At 35.1% G+C, this 17,260-nt stretch overlaps 1 long non-coding RNA gene across 2 annotated transcripts in view; it reads right to left on the bottom strand.

Annotated features, from left to right (window-relative positions):
* Nucleotides 1-1,150: 1,150 nt before the first annotated feature.
* The window catches only part of LOC136794751 (uncharacterized), a 69,313-nt gene continuing 53,203 nt past the window's right edge, over nt 1,151-17,260 (bottom strand). The window contains exon 9 of one of the 2 annotated variants that reach the window (XR_010841909.1): nt 1,151-1,253. This is a non-coding gene — a long non-coding RNA (uncharacterized lncRNA). Of the gene's footprint in view, nt 1,254-7,789; nt 9,277-17,260 lie in introns of those variants that run through there. The other variant, XR_010841907.1, reaches the window with a different exon arrangement.

Genomic DNA, 17,260 nt, shown 5'->3' on the forward strand with positions numbered 1-17,260 from the left:
TAATGTGGACCTATAATTGGATACACAGATAGCATAAGAACATGTTACAATCCTCTAAGCTAAGATCAGTTAGACTTTTAGAACACATGAAGGCTGGGCTTCCCTGGTGGCACAGTGGTTGAGAGTCCGCCTGCTGATGCAGGGGATATGGTTTCGTGCCCCGGTCTAGGAAGATCCCACTTGCCGCGGAGCGGCTAGGCCCGTGAGCCATGGCCGCTGAGCCTGCACGTCCGGAGCCTGTGCTCCGCAACAGGAGAGGCCACAACAGTGAGAGGCCCGCGTACCACCAAAAAAGAACACATGAAGGAGGCTTTAACTCAAAAAAGTATGCCCTTGTTAGAAAACAGATTCAGAATACATACAACTGGGTTAGAATTGTGTATCTCACTTACATTATGAATTTGAAATTATTGTGAATGCAATGTCACCATAACATTTTGACCAAACAATCCAAAACACAACTAATGTTAGCCTTAGCGAAAATAACTGTTCTGCAGTTACTAAAACATAATGGTTAGATGTAAATCCTGATTCAACAGTAATTTAACCTCAGTGGCAGCACTGTTTTGTGGCTAGAAGAACAAACTGAAAAGACACATTTTTAGAGGAATGATGTTTGGTTATTTCTAATTTGGGGAGAAATATATACCTGCGATATCCTAAGAATATTAATCAAAGGCATTAGTAATGGTTATAAAAGAAAATATAGTTAGATAAAATTACTCTCCTTAGTCTTTTTCAGTACAAATTGGGACATGTAGGTAACTCTACTGTCCTGCATGATAATGAATAACAGGCTGATCTCAGAAAACTCTAGTGCACATGTCTCAATCTACAGTCAAAACAAAAATAAATGTATAAACTAAGAAATTTAAGTGACAGGTGTTTACTCTTTTACCTCCAGGTATGAGAAAATACATAGTATCTTCTCCCTGCATAGAAATCAGCTGCTCCGTTCTAACAGCTGCTCTGCTGATCTTCCTCTCACTGCATATTCAGAAAACCCATAAAAGAGAGGGGTGAGTCATTCAAAAATATTCTTAAGCATTAGCAATACATTATAATTATCTGTATCCCCACTTACTGGAATATAGAGTATTTCTATATTAAAATGCCAGAAACTGAAGTAGCCTTACTTTTTAATGAGATTGCATGTCTCATAAATTCCATCCCAGTAAATTCAGTAAGATAACTATAAGAGGAACTATCTGCTTCTCACTTTTCATTAATATCAAGTAGCTGCCATTGCTACACTGTAAAAAGAAAAAAAAAGCAATTAACCACTAGCAAAATAGAACTGACTTCCAGTAAAATGAAAGTTGGGGCTTTTTACAGTCATTTCACTAACAGAGGATCCCTTAAAGGATTAGCCAGTGGAGCACCAAACAACTTAAAGATTTTGCTGCTTTAAGGATATTTCTAATCCCCAAAGCAATTTAAAGTTCACAATGTAGTTTGGATAGAATTTAGAAAATTTCTAGTACTTTTGGGATGAAGTCCCTTAGAAGTAATTAAAACAAAGTTGCTAATACAATTTAATTAAGGTGGAACTCACAAAACAAATAAATCTTCTGTCCTTACACCCTCTGCGAAGAACAAATTTAGAACTGCTCTCCAGGTAAAATAGTCAAGACACAGAAATGAGAATTAACTATATCTGATGCAAAGATGTAGCAGTAATCTGTGACACTTAGGTCAAAATGATATTTGTTCTCAATATATTATCTGCTAATCACCTTTATTTTGACCTCTAAATCCTGGAGGCTCAGAAACCATTAGCTTCATTCTGGTCTCACTGGCCTCTCTAAACAGCCAGAATCATGTGCACAGTCATTTTAATTTTGCTCATTCAAGCCCTCTGTTCAAATACACACACAATACCCCCAAATTTATCCAACCTGTCCTTCAGTCATGCCCACATTGGCATGACACAGTACAGAGCAGACCACATCAACAATTTCCATGATGTGAGCAAACCACACTTTACTTATGAATAGGAAAAGTTGTTCTGACTTGAAGTGGATAATTATTATGACACTTGCCATGACTATCTTTTGAAATCAATATCAACCCTTGAAGATTTCAATCATTTTACTCAGATGTTGTAAAATACTCTTCCATCATGGAAACAGGTGAAAACATCATGTGTAATTTTTAAAAGAAGGGAATAAAATCTGACAACAATGCTTTTTTGTCAGTGGACAATAGTTTTAAAAAGTCGTTGAGCAACATAATCCTAAACAATGGGAAAGCAACTTATGTCATGAAAGATGGTATTACACGCTTCAAAAAATCAAATGTGAAGAGCAGTTCTCTGAGTTGTGAACTTTATGTAACTACTTTTTCAGTATACTGGCTCATAATGCAAATGTTGGACATGTTTTCTCATTAATGAATGTTGAGTAGACGTAGGAATTAAAGAGTTTTGATGTGACCACAGTAAAAGCCATATTACAATGCAAATGGAAGATAGTCTGTAACTGCAAGGAGTTTTATAAGCAAATTACGCAAGACAAAGAAATGTTAAGTAGAGCCATATATTTATAGAAATATAATTAAAGAGGTATGTAGTATACATACTTACAATTCATTCCAGATAACCAAGTAATTTTTAGTACAAATATTTCCTATACAATACTTTTCTTCTTTCCCAGTGTACATATGGGAAGGCAATTAGAAATAATTCAAATTTAACTGAGCACCATCTATTTGCAAGCGTAGCAACTCTAACTTCATGTGGCTAGGATTCACATGGAATCCAGTCCAAGCCTGGGTTGTCCCACCCAGCACCACGGCCAGTTCTGGCCATTCCCAGGCAATGGAGGGAGTCCTGCACTCCCTCCAGGTATCTGAGCAGTACTACTCACAATAATACTGTGCAGCAATATTATTTTCAAAACCTTCAAATGAGAAACAGAAAGACAGTATTCAGTGTATTTCCCTGAACCACTCTGATACAGCTTGTATATCTGTTGTCTCAAGTGTACTCAGCCACCACATAAATATCACCTACTGCTATGATACATGTATATATATGGCTGTCTCTTCCAGGATACATATTGTAAGAAGAAACATTTAAGATGAACTAATACGAAACTCATGATCAAGTACCGCTCTTCAACATTTCTAAGTCTTAGACTATCATCTTGTCATCTCCCTTCCTGGTTTCATTCAATTCAGTGTGTACTAATTGAGGCCTCCTTGTTCTAGGAACCAGGTCTGCTTCTTCCCTAGATCCCATGAAATTACTTTAGTCCTCTGCTAAGTACTATAGCCCATTACAAAAATGGCAAGTTGATGCCTAGGGTTTTAATATCTGGGGTCGAATCCCCTAATGTCAACTGCCCATCTATCCTCCAGAGACTGCCCTGGATTCTCTATTCATGCTGCTCTCCCTCAGGCTAGGCCACACATCATTCCATGCTTCTCCCTGGAGGGGCTGGCATACACTGCTCGAGTTCCCTAACTCCCAGGTCCCTCTGTATCTCTTAGTTATGGATGGCATTCAAATACCATCTTCTTGCCCCTTTACCAGGAAGCTGGTACACCTGTCCATTTCAATCCATATAAAGACAAACTGACCATGTAATTAGGTATCAGTCACTTAATCTGGCTCATGCCTCTTCTGTTCCCTAAAATAATGTACTCTATTTAAATACAGCTATATTTTATATGAATTGTGAACAAAATTTTGATTTCATGATAGGCCTTCATCACCTTAAAGTTAGATAAAGGCAATGTTTTCATACATTTTTGTTGAATGGGCACAGAACCTCATCTAGATCCTCAGGCTAAAATTTATCTAAATTGTTCATATTAGCCATAATACAGCTACACTGTGATCAGTATGTTAACTCATTTAATCATGAGAATCTCTCACAGCCTCATTATCATTTTCTCTCTTGCCTGTTTCTCTAACAGGTGGGTTTTGTACATGGCAGAATAGAATCTATCAAGACAGAAGAGTGACAGATTGATGGAATAGTAGAAGGCAATAAGTAAATACCAATTAGCCCATTATATAAGAAACAGAACAGGGACATCATGTGGGGTCAGTTACCTAGAATTTGAATGGAATATCTCTAACACTAAGCAGTGGAAGGATCCGAGCTGTGGTTAAAACAAAACAAAACAGAAAAACACTACCAATCAATAAATTTGGTTGAGATAGCAAGAGATGGAGGCAAGGGAAAAATAAATATAGCACAGATCAATCTAACTTAACTCAGTTCCAATATAGGTCTCTGTATGAGGGCTATTTCTTAATAAATTTTTAATCTAATTAATCATCAATAAACAACTTATTATGAAAGTAATATAGTTCCAGCTTTTGCAGAGAGCAAACTAGCATAATTTTTTGACTTCTTGCCCACTCAAACATGGAAATGACATAGAAATGAGATTTAAAATATGTCAACCTGAAGAATAGAATGAAACTGGAAGAAACCCAAGGAAACAGAACGTAGACACTGACAAGAAATAGATTGTGGGAGTATTTCTGAGTAGAGTTCTTCCTTCTCTGTTGCACTGCCATGAGGAAATTATGCTTGACCCTTCTATAACCCTTACAAGCAAAGGTACATAAGGCAACATGAGAGTGGTCCAGAGCTAAGAAGAATTGAAGAGTGAATAACTCACTACAAGTGCACACAAAGCAGCCTACCTACCTAGGGAGTTCCCTCTTTCTGTCTCATCTCACTACACAAGATGAAATATTTTTACCAATGAAGAAAAGGACTTAGAAGAACAGCATCCAGGAAGAGGTGAAGGATAAGTACCCTAAGATTTAGGGTTTCCAGATGAGCAACGATATTTGCACATACCCCAAGTGTAGTACAATGGGCTCTCTACTTTTGTACTCACCTGAAGTAGCACAAGTTAGGGCCTGGACTTTTGCCTTTTCCATATAAGGTACACATTACTGACCAAGGTACCTCAGAGGAAAACAAATTCTATAGAGAAGAATAATGTGATAAATGGTGAACACAACTTTTATAAAAGAAAGATAATAAAATGTGCAACCCAAGATCACATGAGGCAGAGTTCATTGAACAAGAGAGAGCAAAAATTTTGAAAGAGCAAAATAAATATCCTTGATGAGATAAGGAAGTATATTCATGGCATAAAGCAGAAATAAGCAGTTACCAAGAAAAGAATCATATGGTAATACTTGGTAATAAACATTTAACAGTTGAAATAAGAAACTCAATAAATGGGATACATAGCAGAATGAAAACTATAACTATATGAGGCATTAAAATAAGCTTCAAATACTTTCAAGTAATTTAAATCATTCATAGAATGTTCTTTGACCATATAGATTTAAGCCAGAAAAATTTTTAAAAAGAAAATATAACTAAAAATATCCCAAATGTTAGGAACTTACACCTGGACTCCTAATAACCTATAGTATGAGGAAGAAATCACAACAAAAAATAAATCTGTTTTGAATCAAATGTTAATGAAGATACTACTAAAAACTTATGGAATCCAGCTAAAGCCAGTGATCAGAAGAAAATTTATAGCCCCAAATATATTTATTAGAAAATAATCTTAGATTCTATCTCCAAGTTTAAAAAAAGAACAGAAAATCATACCAACATGTTCCATACTACCCCATCTATTCTGCTAGTGAGGTTACCAATGGAATTTTTTATTTACATTACTGTATTTTTCAGTTCCAAAATCTCCTTTTGGTTCTTATTTATATTTCCCATCTCTCTTCCAAGACTTTCTATTTCTCTGCTTAGGCCTTCTATTTTTTTCATTTGTTTCAAATGTATGCATAATTGCTCACTGAAGTATTTTACAATGCTGCTTTAAATTGCTTGTAAAATAATTCCAACAGATGTTCATCTTGTCATTGCATCTGGATATTGTCTTTTATCATTTACATTGAGATACCTGATTCTTTGTTTGAATACTGATATTCATTTTTATCCTGGATATTTTATGTACTATGAGAATCTGGATCTTACTCAAATCTTCTGTTTTAGCAGCCCTCTTCTAAAACCATGCCCTTTAGGGAAGGGAGTCACTACCTCATTATTACAAGATGGGGTGTAAGTATAGGTTCACCGCATGGCCTTCATGACACAATGGGGATAGGAAAATCCATTGCCAGTGGGATGTAGGGAAAGCCCTGACTTCCCACTAGTACTCTTCTGAAATCCTCTCTGGAGGGGAAGGGCACCTGCTACAGCTGGAAGAGGGTGGAAGTCTAGGCTTCCTACTTGATATTAGCTGAAGAAGAGGGGGAAGGGCTGAAGTATTTTTCTCTGGTGTTCGCCTGCAATATGGCAAGTATTGCCAAAATGTTTTCTATCCTGCTAAGCTACTCTCCTCTCGGTCCTTTGGCTACAGAGAGTAAGATTTCCTTGGTGCTTTTTTGCTTGTTCCCATTGGTGTTTCCAAGTTGTAAGCTTATCTAGAATTCAGTCTGAGATATATAGAAGGCAAAAAGGAAATCAGGAAACCCACTGCCTTTTGGTTGCTTGGGTCCCAAAGGCAATAGCTGGTCTTTTTTCTCACTACTTTTCCCAGTCTTCTTAGGCTTTTTTATATCTAATATCCAGAGTTTTAGCTGTATTTAACAGAACAGGGAGCAGCGTCTGTTCCAACTTGTTTGGAACCAGAAGTCCTATATCTATTTAAGAAGTGAATTCATTATTATAATCTTCCCTAAAAAATATTTAGCTCAAATAACTCTACCATGAATTATTTCAATCTTTTAAGAAAGATTTCCCAATTCATTTCATGAGGCTAGCATAAACTTCATACCAAAATCTAACAGGATTATGTTTAAAAGGAAAATTAAGAGCGTAGCTCTCATGAACACAGTTGGAAAAAAATCTTCAAAAAACAATTAGTACATTGAATGAAGTGTTATATAAAAGGAACAATAGCTTACAATTAAGTGGAGTTAATTCTAGAAATGTAAGAGTGGTTTAACATTCAAAAATCAAACAGTAAAATTATAGTAATATTATTTAAAAGAAATATCATGTAATAACATTCATGGAGGCAGAAAACTATTATAAAATTATTGTTCTTTGTTTTTAAGCTTACAGAACAAGTTTCACTTTGCCTTGTCTTATGTTTAGGTAATTAGCTATCTGAAAGCAAGAACCTTGCTTTTTCATCTCTGTACATCCTCACAATTTTGACATCAAAATTTAGTGAAAGATCTTTCACATAATCAGATCTGAAATAGGAATAAAAGAAATATAACAAATGTTTATAATGTTATTAAAGTACTGTTGCCCATTACTTTTTCCAAATTATTCATACTAACTTCTTGTCTCATGGTTTATCTTTTTTGTTGTGGTGGTGGTGGTTTTTTGGTTTGTTTGTTTTTGTTTCTTTCATGGTTTATCTTTTACAAATGATCTTGGGTCTCCATGTTAAAGTCACATCCCTCTTACTAATATATATACTCTAGAGGTGCTGGTATGATATAAATGTGAATCGAATTAAAATAAGATTTGGAGCTATCACAACACGGTCAGAGAGCCAACCAACAGGATAAGTGGACTTAGAGGAAGCAGTTGGGAAGCAATGGCAGTAATGTGTTCTCTTGATGCTGGGCATCTACACCTTCAGCTATTACAGCCTTATATCCCCCTACTCCACAAAGGAAAAATGAACCATACCACACTGGATTTTCCATTCTACAAAAATCATAAGATTTAATGCTGGGAATGGGCTTTTACTCATTAGGAATAGGGAATAAAGAGAATCATTGATTCTAGTCTTTCACCATTGTCATTATTGTCAAAAGTAGAAAATTACTGTTTCACTCTCCATTTATTTTTTGTTCCCTATTTTCCATTTACAGACATTTTGAAATCAGTTAAAATTGCCTGAAAAAATAACACAGAACAATTCAAAATATACAATTATTTTTTAAAGTAGGTTAGAAAGTTAGAAATGCACTATGCTCTTGAGTTTATTATATATAGTATATGCATATGACTATATTAAAATATTAACAGTTACTATAACTGAAATGGTGGATGAATTTAATTTCATTTGAATTTTTCCAAATTTCCCAGATCTTTTCCAATAAGTATGTATTATTTATTTAATCAGGAAATTTTTATTTTTATTTTTTTTATATTGGAGCATATATGATTTACAATGTTGTGTTAGTTTCAGGTATACAGTAAAGTGATTTAGTTATACATATACATATATCTAATTTTTTCTATATTCTTTTCCCATATAGGTTATTACAGAGTATTCAGTAGAGTCCCCTGTGCTATATAGTAGGTCCTTGTTGATTACCTATTTTATATATAGTAGTGTGTATATGTTAATTTAATACATTTTTAATTTATTAAAAAATAATCATTTAATAAGTTAGATTTAATTAGATCTTTGAGGCAATATCCCTAAAGCTTTAAGAACTACTACTACTCTCCACATAATAGTTTAGAGATACTATTTAAATCCCTTCTGAGATTATAGAGTCTCTTAGAAGAAAACAAAGAAGGATTTAAATTGCTATCAGAGCCACTGATGGGTCCTAAGGAAATTTTTAAGGCTCAGAGATTGGGGAATATTTGTAAGATTTACTATTGATACGAACTCAAGACAGAACATTCAGGTAAGAATGACAGTCTTACCAAATAGCTCAAAAAAAGAAGAGAGCTAAGATGTCAACTAGCTTGAAGAAGTGCAACCACAATGAATTTATTACCAAGAAGTTGATAAAATACTGGAATGGAATAAGGAATGATATATAGTGATGAGTGTGCTTGTGTCTAACACTACATCCTTTTTTAGAAACTGAAGTCCCAACAGGACATGCTACCTATTGGGTGTGGAGAAGGTAAGAATCCTACACAAAAAACTAAATAGGAAGTACTGGGGCAGAGTTGTAAAGATTTGTTTCAGAAAAAGAAAGAGAAATGGAAATAATAAGTTCTCAATAATTTACTTTTTATATTTTTTTTAACTTTTCACTTTGAACTGATTTTAAACTTTCAGAAAATTTACCAAATTAGTTCAAAGAGTTCCCTTACATCTCTTAACTAACCTCCAATGTCCATATCTTACACAACCATAGTACAAGTATCAAGAATAAGATATTAAGGTTGGTACATTATATTAACTGTGGACTTTATTCAGATTTCACCAATTTTCCACTAGTGTCTTTTTCTGTTCTAGGATCCTTTTCAAGGTCCCACACTCTATATAATTGTTATTTGTCCTTTGTCTCTTCCAGTTTGTGTCAGTTCCTCAGTCTTCTTTCTTTTATCAATTTGAAAAGCTCTAAATAAAAAATTAAAAAGGAAATATAGACAAAAAGAATTATTAAATTAAGGAAATATCTTGAATATCTATAAACATCATTTTAAATTATCATTTCTTCTTACAATGAAAAAAGGCGAAAAATGTGAACCTGAAAGTCCAGATTAAATTAACACAGGTTGCGCAATTACTCATATCAAGGATTACCACATCACACATACTTACTTCACAACAATTCTATAAAATAGGTGCTATTATGCTAATATTACAGATGGCACATCACATTCAGACAGTTTGTGTCTTGTCCAAGGTCTATACAGTTAAGAAACCACAGAGTGGAGACTAAACTCTAAGTTCTCTGACTCCTAGCCAACTGCTGTTTGCATTAAGACATGGTACTTTTTCATAAATAAATCTTATCAGCATTTCAGACAAAGGGATAAAAGGATTAGGGCACAGTAGGCTTCCAGGGCACAGCCTTGGAGATGGTGAGGGCATTCAGGATAAGCAAGGTGAATCAATCCCAGGAGTGAGCCTGTTGCTCACACAGACATTTCCACTAGATAAGAGTTGAAGGCTGTTGCTGTGTTTCCAACAAAAAAAAAAATTGCACTTGGTTTCCACACAGAAATGTTAGTGAAAAACCCAGAATAATTCTCAATACCACGTAGAAAAAGGAGAAAGGGCCTTTCCTTTTTACCTTTGCCTTTACTCACTCCATCTTGTTCATTAATGTTTCCTTTGGGGGCTCATAGGAGCTTATTTATTCACACAAGCACTGGGGATGTCCTGTGACGGATGTTTCATATTGTGAAGAACAAAGTCGTTTTACCAACAAAAGGGGAAACCTGATAACTCTGAAATTAGAATTCAATACTTAGTGCTGGAAACTTACTCCTGAGGAAGCCTTCCAGGATGGCTGAGGTAGAGCCCGATCTAAGAGCCTCCTGGGGCAAAATAGGAAACACTGGCTGAATTTATATGATTTACAGACAAACTTCCATTAGCAAATACAGGTAGACTATAGATGCACGCGATCTGAGAGTCTTGATGTTTTCTTTCCTTGCATAGGTGGTGCCCAAAGGTGAAAAATAATCTAAGGACAGGGCCTTTCGGGAGATGGATAAAGCTCAGGGAGCCAAGAAATTGAAACTTTACATTTTTTGGAGAAAGCTTCCCCAAGGCCTTGCCTTTCTACCAGGTATCTCCTCTTTCTCTTTACTATATGATACACTGTTGTTGCTTTTTAAATGAATCCTATCTGTACCGATAACCTTGGTCACATTCTAAATGGTGGGCTCTATAATCTTTTTTGCAAGAATTGGGCTGTGTCAGTAGTCTTCTCAGAGTGGATATATTTGTGAGATTGATTGGTTGAAACTGGAACTTTAAATGGCCTGAATTAGTCTATGAAAAAAAGCAACAGAAAATCTCAAGTCAATTCCAATCCATTGACTGTTCTTTTTCCTTCTTGGGTTTTAGAGACAGCTGGAGCCAACAAATGCCTGGACCTTCTGGCCTCTTTGGCTTCTCCTAATCATTAGAAAGAACACAGCGATGCTAACCTTTGCCCCAGGGCAGTTCCCTATTAAGAAAATTTGTTTTCTTATTTTTACAATTAAAATATATAGGTTTAGCATAGATAAACTGGAAAATATGAAAAAGATTAAGAAAAGTTAAATGCTTCAAACCCAATCTGACAAAGAAAACCACAGTTAATATTTTTGTTTCTTCTAGCTACACATATACAAAATTGTGATTATTTATATTGCCAAGTAACTTGCTTTTATCACATAATAATATATCATGAGCATTTTTCCTTATCCTTAACTCCTCTGCAAGAATACAATTTTCAGTGGTACAACATATGAAGGTATGTTTTCTCACATATCATAACATGCTCCACCACTACATACCAGATTTTCAGCATCCTAAAGAAAAACAAATTACAACTGTCTATTGATTATTTCAGAAAAATAATATTAAGTAATAATAATGATGACAATAACAGTAATCCTTAACTGACTTTTAGGGAAACACCTCCAGAGTTTCATCGTTTAAAATCAAGTTGGCCCATATCTAAATTACTAAGAGTTTTTATCAAGAATGTTAAATTCCAGGGCTTCCCTGGTGGCGCAGTGGTTGAGAATCCGCCTGCCGATGCAGGGGACACGGGTTCGTGCCCTGGTCCGGGAAGATCCCACACGCTGCGGAGCGGCTGGGCCCGTGAGCCGTGGCTGCTGAGCCTGCGCGTCCGGAGCCTGTGCTCCGCAACGGGAGAGGCCACAACAGTGAGAGGCCCGCTTACCGCAAAAAAAAAAAAAAAAAAAAAGAATGTTAAATTCCAGCAAATGATTTTTTTATATCTATCTAGATGATCATATAGGGGTTTTTGCTACTATTTGTTTGGTATATTATGTTGACAGATATCTAAATAATATTTGGAATGTCTTGCATTCATGAAATTATTTTAATATACAGTTAGAATTGTTTTGAATATATTTACAAATTTTACAAATATGTTCAAATGAGACTGAACCATAGTTTTGTTCTATCTTTGACAATTTGGGATGTAAAAGTTATTTTAGTCTGATAAAATGATTTATGAAGTGTTCCATAATTTTTTGGACATTAAACTATTTATGTACCACAGAGATTGTTTCTTGAAAGTATAACTTAACTCTTTACTAAGTAATCTGTGTCCAATGTTCATTTTGAGGATCAGTATCTATCCTTCTCCCAGGTGAATCTCTGGTAATATTACAGAATCTATTATGCTAAGTGTTTACTAAATGAATAAATGAAAGATACTAGGAGAGAGGTAAGCACAGTTCTATGGAAGCACTTAAATGGGCATCCTACCCAAACTAGAAATTCAGGAAAGTTTCCTAGGAAAAGGTATTAACTAACTAGGAGGGGCCTTTCCAGTTTAAGATAAGATCTCGTATCAATACAAAAGCATAAAGAAGAAAGACTGTAGTGTTCGAGGTAAATTTCAAGGATTTCAGCATGGCTACTGCAGAGCGTAAAGAAGAAGGATCAGTAGTGGCTCCAAAATTTATACATTAGCATTTAGGGGTGACGATCTGACTGCAGGAAACTTTTCTTGAAGCCATGTTATATAACAACTATACTATTTTATCTCAAATTCTACTACTGTTATATTGGACTGACGTTGGGGGCAAGACTGATGAAGATCATGGGTAAGCAAATCCTCCCCCAATATCTTTTCCCTTGACACATTCGTGGTGTGGGGAAATATGGAAATGACATAAAAGAAGATGGAGAGATTAAACTGGGCCTTTTATCATGGGCTAATTCAGTGTTAACGAGATGACTTTTTCCACTTTCTCTTATTTGTCGTAAGTATTTAAATGGTCTCCTTCATTTGGGCCTTTTTCTTTGAGCAAAGAAAAGGAGCCACTCTCTTCTCATTTCTTTCTCAACACCCACTCTCTCAAGATATAAGTGCTTAGTTTAGTGCTCATTTGTAACAGAATAATAAGCTCCTTCTATCCTCCTCTAACCTCTTCTCTTCCTTCTCCTCCTCCTTCTACTTAGAGCAGCTGTGCTCAAACAAATCAAAACTGCCTCAACTCACACTTCTGAAGTTAGATCCATGTGCTAACGTGAACAGAGACAGGCAAGGAAGAGCAGGAAGAAGGGAATTTCTTCTGTTAATAAACTATTGTACCATGACCTCTTTTTAAATCTTTGCCAAACCATTATCTAGGTGGTAACTCACTAGGAGGAAGAGAAAAAAGATAGGAAGTTAATGGGGAAGCCAGGAAGGCTGCCCTATGTGACCAGCCAAGGAATAAGCCAAGGAATCATGCCCTTCTGTGCTCCATAAAGAAAGCAGGGCAAATGGTTGGTTGCAGGCTGGAGGACAGAAAAAAAGGAGACATTTTCTCACTCTGCTGCCCTGGTCCCAATGAAAACAATCTATCACAGGAATACAGCATAGTATAAGGCACAGTGCTTACATCCAAAATCTACAGTCTTTCCTGGGCATCAAATTCAACAAATATGAAACAATTAGGGCAACAGCTGAGTTTTCATAATGTACTAACACTGTATATCATAGGAACTCATGATATACACTGTAGGCTAGAAAAAGCAAGTAAGGCAGGAATGTTAATTTCAACACACCTAAACGCTGTGTAGTATTTTCAGACGATCAGAAGAGAATCTGTGATAGGTACTATGGCATTGTGTTAAGAGGACTGACTCTGGATCCAGATTGCCAGTTATTAAATCCTGGTTCTAGCTATATTATCTTGGGCAAGCTACTTTAACTTCCCTTTACCTGTTTGCTCTGTAAAATGGGGATAATAATTGTTTCTCATACTATTATTATATATAATACTGATAGGCTTGCAGTGAATATTAAATGACTGAATAAAGTGCTTATCACAGCACCTGGATAGAGTTAGTTCTCAATAAATATTAGTTAGCTATCACTGGTCCAGCCATACTAATACTTGCAAGTATTCATAAATCTTTGTGCCAGGGCTTACCTGGTGGTGCAGTGGTTAAGAATCTGCCTGCCAGTGCACTAGACATGGGTTCGAGCCCTAGTCTGGGAAGAGCTCACATGCCGCGGAGCAACTAAGCCTGTGCGCCACAACTACTGAGCCTGAGCTCTAGAGCCCGCGAGCCACAACTACTGAGCCTGCATGCCACAATTACTGAAGCCTGTGTGCCTAGAGCGCACACTCTGCAACAAGAAGTCACCACAATGAGAAGCCTGCACACCGCAACAAAGAGTAGCCCCCGCTCTCCACACCTAGAGAAAGCCCACGCTCAGCAAAGAAGACTCAATGCAGCCAATTTTTTTAAAAAATGCTATTCCAGTGAACACATGAATGATAAGAAAGCCAGACCGCCTTACTGCTGACATGAAGAAAGGTTTAGTGGTCTGAACAAATCCAGCCCACAACATTCCCATAAACCAAAGCCTAAGCCAGAGAAAGGTCCTAACTCTCCTCAATTCTATGAAGCCTGGAAGAAGTGAGGAAGATGCAGAAGAAAAGTTTGAAGCTAGCTGATGTTGTTTCATGAGATTTAAGAAAGGAATCCACATCCATAATTAAAAAGTGCAAAGTGAAGCTGCAAGTGCTGATGTAGATATGGCAAGTTACCTAGAAAATCTAACTAAGATAACGAAAGAAGGTGGCTACACTAAACAACAGATTTTCAATGTAGACAAAACACTCTTATACTGGAAGAAGATGCCATCTAGGATTTTCACAAATAGAGAGAAGTCGATGCCTGTCTTCAAAGCTTCAAAGGACAAGCTGACACTCTTGCTAGGGGCTAATGCAACTGGTGGTTTGAGCCAATACTTATTTACCCTTCCAAAAATCCTAGTGCCCTTAATAATTATGCTAAATCAACTCTGTCTGTGCTGTATAAATGGAACAGCAAAGCCTGGATGACAGCACACTGTTTACAACATGGTTTATTGAATACCTGAAGACTACTGTTGAGACCTATTGCTCAGAAAAAGAGACTCCTTTCAAAATATTAAAGATACACAATGAGATTAATGTTGTTTTTACACTTGCTAACACATCCATTCTGCAGTCCATGGGTCAAGGAATAATTTTGACCTTCAAGTCTTATTATTTAAGAAATACATTTCATAAGGCTATAGCTGTCATAGATACTGATTCCTCTGATGGATCTAGGCAAAGTCAATTGAAAACCTTCTGGAAAGGATACTCCATTCTGGATGCCATTAAGAACATTCCAGATTCATGGGAAGAATCAAAACATCAACGTTAAAAGGAGTTTGGAAGGAGTTAATTCCAACTCTCATGGATGACTTAGAGGGATTCAAGACTTCAGTGGAGGAAGTAACTGCAGATGTAGTGGAAATAGCAAGAGAACTAGAATTAGAGGTGGAGCTTGAAGATGTGACTGAATTACTGCATTCTCATGATAAAACTTTAATGGATAAGGAGTTGCTTTTTCAACATGAGCAAAGAAAGTAGTTTCTTGAGATGGAAACTACTCCTGGTGAAGATGCTATGAAGATTGTTAAAATGATAGCAAAGGATTTAAAATATTACATAAACTTAGTTGCTAAAGCAGCGGCAGGGTTTGAGAGATTTGACTCTAATTTTGAAAGAAGTCCTACTGTGAGTAAAATGCTATCAAACAGCATTGCATGCTACAGATAAATCATTCATGAAAGGAAGAGTCCACCAATGAGGCAAACTTCACTGTTGTCTTATGTTAAGAAATTGCCATGGCCACCCAACCTTCAGCAACACCACCCTGATCAGTCAGCAGCCATCAACACTGAGGCAAGACTCTCCACCAGCAAAGAGATTATGAGTCACTGAAAGTTCAATTGATGGTTAGCATTTTTTAATATTAAACTATTTTTAAATTAAGTATGTACATTGTTTAAGGTAGGAAATTTGACAAGCTATGTTAACTACAATGATGAAATCATAATAAATTCTAAGTACAATGATGTAACAGTATAGTGAATGCAGAATTAACATTATCTTTCAATAAGTTTATTATAACCTGTTAGTATTTTCCCTTAACATATATTCTTTTTTCAAAACAAAATACATAATTTTTTTAATTTGCCTTTTATAAGATAAAGAGCAAAGTAACAAACCCTAGACTAGACTATGTTTCTATACACAGTTGCTATAGAAGACCTCCTTCTGCTTTTTCTTTTGTGTGTATCATGTAGTTGACACTTTATGGTTTGGCGGGAACATTTACATTTCACATTTTAAAACATATAAAGAGTTTTTAACTGATATTAAATAAGTGAGCACTAATATTTATAATAAAGCAAAATATGTTAGCAAAGCTAGTGCCAATAATGAAACATGGAAGTTGGTCTAAAAAGAAGTCATAATGATTTATACAACAGCATTTATTTATTTAGATTTTTTAAAAAGAAGCACAATCAGCTTTTAATAATAAATAATCCTATTAAATTTTAATAGTACTTTGTTATATGCATGAAAGAGTAAAATATAAATGGCATCAACAAAATAGAATGTAGATGATAAATGGAATCATATCTTCAAATTACTGGAGCAAAATAACTGTAAACTGTAAAGTAGCTAAATTATCTTTCAAGACTGAAGATAAATTATTTTCAGATAAAGACTAAGGGATTTTAATCATTCAAAGAATGTATTGAATTAACTATTAAAGAATGTACCTAAGGAAGAACTAAATTCACCCTAAATGGAAGAGTAGAATGGAAAAAAAGAAAGCAATAGTTAACAAAAACTTAATAAATATATGAAGAGATCTATAAAATAGCCTTTATAGAAAAATAAAGAAAACAAAAATCTTCAGAATTACAAAAAGACTCAAGTTTTGTGAAGACACTAAATAAGAGTAGGTGATTTTAATACAAACTTCTCTCAAACTGTTTGCTATAGAAATGTGAAAATAAAAGATTTGAGTTCTACAGTAAATAAGATTAACTAAAATATATAAAAATGTAAGACATAGATAATAACATATGAACTACATAATATGTAAGGTCTATAAAATTTTATATTCAAACACTAGAGAATATATGTTTAAAATATAAGGTAAGTATTAATAAATATTGAACAGTTAAAATCACTTGACCACAATTTCTAGTTACAACACAACAGAATTCCAACAAAACCAGTTAATATAGGTTAACTTTAAAAGGAAATTTATAGGTATAAATAGATATTTCAATCTTTATATATGACATATATACATGTCATACATATATACATATATGAAAATAAGAAAAACTGAAAATTAATACACTAAGCATTCAATTCAAAAACTAAGAAAAAATAAAGAAGAAACAAACAAACAAAGACAACGAAGTAGTGAATAAGTTGCTTAAAAAATTGCCAGGCCAAAACAATTCCCCTTGAAAAGTCTAATAAACTTTAAAGAATAGAAAAACTCTATCGCATGCATTTATTTCAGAAAATAGAAAATATGAAGAGCTTCTCAAACTAACATTTTGGGC

Source organism: Kogia breviceps, chromosome 8 (genome assembly GCF_026419965.1).
Source record: "Kogia breviceps isolate mKogBre1 chromosome 8, mKogBre1 haplotype 1, whole genome shotgun sequence".
Classification (NCBI taxonomy): domain Eukaryota; kingdom Metazoa; phylum Chordata; class Mammalia; order Artiodactyla; family Physeteridae; genus Kogia; species Kogia breviceps.